The sequence below is a fragment of the Mandrillus leucophaeus genome, unplaced genomic scaffold (assembly GCF_000951045.1).
Source record: "Mandrillus leucophaeus isolate KB7577 unplaced genomic scaffold, Mleu.le_1.0 Scaffold68, whole genome shotgun sequence".
NCBI classification, from domain to species: Eukaryota; Metazoa; Chordata; class Mammalia; order Primates; family Cercopithecidae; genus Mandrillus; species Mandrillus leucophaeus.
This window is the reverse complement of record NW_012107363.1, coordinates 2593424-2598339: the sequence shown is the minus strand read 5'-3', so window position 1 is coordinate 2598339 and position 4916 is coordinate 2593424. Positions and strand designations below refer to the sequence as shown.

At 45.2% G+C, this 4916-nt stretch overlaps 1 protein-coding gene across 2 annotated transcripts in view; it reads left to right on the top strand.

Moving 5' to 3' along the window:
• Positions 1–4916, top strand: part of AFAP1 (actin filament associated protein 1) — a 137083-nt gene that overhangs the window by 79463 nt on the left and 52704 nt on the right. The window lies entirely within an intron of this gene.

The window sequence follows — 4916 nt, the reverse complement described above, 5'->3', positions numbered from 1 at the left end:
GAGGCGGCTGACGTGTGGCTTGTCTCCCCGCAGGCTATCTGAACGTGCTCTCCAACAGCCGCTGGCGGGAGCGCTGGTGCCGAGTGAAGGATAACAAGCTCATTTTCCACAAGGACAGGACCGACCTGAAGACCCACATTGTGTCTATTCCCCTCCGTGGCTGCGAGGTGATCCCGGGTTTGGATTCTAAACATCCCCTGACGTTCCGGCTGCTGCGCAATGGCCAGGAGGTTGCAGTATTGGAGGTAGGGTGTTTCCCGGGGGCTGCACTCCACAGGGGGACACACGCGGTGATTCTCCTTCCAAATGCTGAACGCTGACTCCTCTGTCAGAATTCCTCCCATCTTGCTGACTGCAGCTCTTTTCGGCCCACCCCCTTTTCTCTCATTGCCCAGGCTGGGAGTCTCTGCTTTGCTTCTTGCCTCAGTTTTTTTTCTGGGAGATACGACAATGCCAGGACCCCAGCACCACTTTCTCCCCATTTGCACACGTCAGATTGACTTGCCTCCTTGTCTGAGTTCCTCTTTATGCCTGTTTGCAGAGAAATTACATACACAATCCCACAGAGTACATTGCTTCTCTAAAGTACCTGGAAAACAACTTGTTTTAAAATTTCCAAGAAAGCTCTTTCCGTCATATGAGCTCTTTGAAGTGGTGGTAAATGTTTCCTTTGCAATGTTCTTGACCTCTTTACAGATGGAAGACTTTTTGGGGCCATCTGAATGCCTTGTAGATGGCGGCCAGTGGGCCACACGACACAGAAACTGAAAGAGCACCTTTGCTGTTTCAGAACCCTGGGCTTGGTGCACGCTTTGTTATTTGTTTGGCTGCTTCACTAGAATTTCTTATTCATGAAAGCAGAAAAGACAGTTAAAACTTAGAGCTACATACTCAAAACTTTCATTATTGAAAGTTTTTCGTTTTTCATCATAGAAAACGTTCTGTTGATGTTTTCTGCCCTGTTTTAGACCTTTTTTTCCTGTGATTTTTCCCTTTATTTCTGAGTCTTTTCCCCCACTTAGTGTTATTATGACTAAGATACACACACACACACAGAGATAGATCCATGCATTCACACGTCAGATGGTCGCGGCGTCCATGTCAATGCACCTCATGCTGTAGAATCGATAGAAACCAGTTCACGCGAGGTGTGGTGGGTGGCTGGTGTGTGGCAGAAACTCACCTGGTGTGGAGCCTGCTCTAAATGCCTGCTCAGTGATGCTCATCGGCGGAGGAGAGAGTGCCAGGGGCTGCCGCCTAAACCTTGACGGCCCAGTCAGGCAATCTTTCTGAAGATCTTGAATTTCACACATAGGAGTTCATTGCAGGAACTATTTTCACAGAGGCTGCTTTTTTTGGTGGGGGTGAAAAATAGATGAACACCGTCTTTTTCCTGCAGGGCTCAGGAGGTAAGGGAAGGTCAGAAGCACGCACAGCTGCCCCTGTGGCTGGTTTTGCAGCAGTGTGATCTAACAGAGAGGGCTGGGCTCAGATGGGCTTGAGACAGCTGGGTTCCAGTCTCAGCTCTGTGCAGACCCTGACCACGGCCAAAGCTTTTGTTCTCTCTTGGCTTCTTTACCCACCGTAAAACATGAATGCTGAGCTAGAGTCAGTGTACCTTGTAAACATTGATGTGGGCTGAAAACTGTAGGGTGGATGGCAGTGGAAAAAAGCTGAAAACTTAAACGAAGAAACTGTACTCTTGATATAACAATGCGGGTCTCCCATGAGAGCTCTGGCAGCAGATCTGAGAAGGGTTGCCAGGAAAAGGAGGCATGAATTGGCACGGGTTAGATGCAGGAATGAAGAGGGAGATGCTGGGCTGAGTGCCGAGACAGAGAAGCTCAGGGTGGGGTGGGGTTGGGTGGAAGTTAGGAGCTGTTTGGTGAAGAAGTCACCTGCCCCGCCATTGCTGGGGGCACAGTAGCTGTGTGCCCCAAGTGCTGGAGAGAAAGCGGTAGCATTTCATACCTTCACCAATGCTTGGACCGCTCAGGAAGGTGCTTATTCCTTGAGAGAGCTGAAGTAAGTAGACTCAGTTTCCTGAATGACAGGACAGCAAGAATTGGAAGTTTACCCAGTATCTCTTCATGTATGACCACTATTTTTACAGCTGAAAAGTGATTTCACTTACAAGTGACACATAAAACATCTACAGCCTTCCAACATAAGCAAGAAGCCTGTCCTCATCAGTGGCGAAATGCCATGAGCCAGTCAGTAGAGGAGTTGCAATCTATACTTTTTCCAAGATCCTTTTATTTTAACTTTTGTTTTGAGATATCTTCAGAGTTACCGAAAAGTTGTAAGGATAGCACAAAGGATGCCTGTGCGCCCTTCATCCTTATCCGTCAAAGACCAATGTGCCCTGTGCTTGCTGTGCTGTTTCTTGCACAGCCCTGTGTGTGCACTCTCCCCGCCGCCCCTTTCTCTCTATATGTCTGTATGTCTTTGTGTAGGATTTTTTTTTTTTTTTTAAGACAGAGTCTTGCTCTGTCGCCCAGGCTGGAGTGCAGTGGCGTGATCTCGGCTCACTGCAAGCTCTGCCTCCCAGGTTCACGCCGTTCTCCTGCCTCAGCCTCCCAAGTAGCTGGGACTACAGGTGCCCGCCACCACGCCCGGCTAATTTTTTTTGTATTTTTAGTAGAGACGGGGTTTCATCGTGTTAGCCAGGATGGTCTTGATCTCCTGACCTCGTGGTCCTCTCGCCGCAGCCTCCCAAAGTGCTGGGATTACAGGCGTGAGCTACCGCGCCCAGCCCAGCCTATAGATTTTTAATCAGTGATTATATCCTTTAATGTCGTGACTTATTTTGGTCAAACTCTCACAGATTTGGTCCGCAGGAGGCCCTCGGAGCTGGTTGTTTGTCCTTTGCCATGTCCCTGTAATAAAGAGATTACAGTCCATCATGCTTGGAGCACTTTCCTTACTTTATGGCACAAGGAGATGCCCCAGGCTCATCCTGTACCTTTCCCTGCTCCAGACCTGGAGTCAGCCGTTCCTCCAAAGCATGCTGTTCCTTTCAGAGGAGAATGGCAGGGAACTGAGAAGCCAGGATCTGGGGGCCAGATGTGCTCACTTCTGCCAGCGGACCAGAGCGCCTGGGTCTTTTCAGTAGACAAACGCTAGAAACAGATGTGTGGATGTGGGTCTGGATACATGCACACACATTCACACATTTATATGTTATACATGCGACAGATACTTAAGTGTATGTATACATGTACATGCATATATGCATACACGCACCCACACACGTCTCTCTGTCTATACCTATCTATGTATTAAAAGCTGTGAGAACTAATACCTCCAACACCACAGTATTATTTTTTAAAAGCCTATGAGGAAATTTCATACAATCAACTATGAAGAAAGGAATTGGTAAACTCTAATGTAATAATATCAGTGACATCTTAGATATTAATTGTATGAAAACATTTTTAAAATGCTTTGATGCAATGGTTATAGTGACATAGGAATAGACTAATCATGGATACATTCTCAATATAGATTTTGTTTTAGGAAGGACATAAGACCTGTGAAGAGAACACATTTGTGATTTTTTTTTAATCCAGGTTTTCAAATCAATTCATTTTAATTTGGCAAACATTGATTCTGTTTTTACTGTCTGTAAGGTACTTACTGGGAATTCCTTCCCTTTGTCCTCATGGCCTCATTGTGTATGGCTAGTAATGATTTGTAGTACGGAAAATATCACTAGCCAATTTCTCAACATAAAAAATAGCTGCTTCTTTGTTAACATCTCTTCCTTTAGAGAGGCCTTTGTACATGGCGTGGAGTATTTACAATTACTTATAGTTTGATCGCTGTTAAACTTGCCAAGGTTATAATTATAAAACCCAATTTTCTTTAAGCTCAACTTAGAAGATCTTTATTTAAATTAGTAATTTTTATAAGCAATGAATTTGTTTTCTTCAACATTCAGTTAACTCATAAATTTGATAGCTTAATTTCTCCTAAACTCTAACCATTATTTACATATTTGATTAATCAAAATTTTTAAAGATTTCAAATACCATTAAAAATATAACTGATTTTCTAAATCACTTTAAAACAATGGCTTAAAACTGGGCATGGTGGCTCGCACCTGTAATCCTAGCACTTTGGGAGGCTGAGGTAGGAGAATTGCTTGAGCCCGGGAGTTCGAGACCAGCCTGGGCAAGATGGCGAGGCCCTGTCTCTACAAATAAAAAATAAAAAAAATTGGCTGGGCTTGGTGGTGCGCACCTGTAGTCCCAGCTGCTTGGGAGGCTTAGGCAGGAGGATTGCTTGAGCCCAGGAGTTGGAGGTTGCCGTGAGCTATGATCATACCACTGCACTCCAGCCTGGGTGACAGAGCGAGACCTTGTCTCAGAGGGGGGCAAAAAAAAAGGATGACTTAAAAATTGAACGAACATAATCTTAAAGACCTACTTCAGACTTGCAAATTAAGCAGACCAAATGGAGGAGGTATGAGACATCTTAAAAAATGGTGTGTCCAAAGCAGCCCAGTGATTTCAGAGCATCGTTCCCCCATGGAAACACAATTGATATCAAAGGAAATTAGTTTTTTTATATCATCTAATCAAGAAACTAAATGACCATTTCAGGCCCATGTAGGGGGGCTCACTCAGGACTCCTGGATAAAAATGTTTGAGACCAGTAAGGGCCTAGCGCTTGGTCGCGCTTTCCAAGTCAGGCAGCAGCAGCTGGGACGTGCTCCTTCTCCTGGTCAGGCGGTGTCGCCAGAGGTTCCTCAGCAAGTTCCTTCAGCTGGAATGTAATTAATCCCATTAATTTTCGTGTCTTACACCTAGTGCCTTTCCCTATGATAATTGGAAGGCATTTTAGGACCTCAGAGTTTCATTCACCTTTGGTATAATTGGGATGCCGCTTCCTAAGTTAAGACCTGCTGTGAA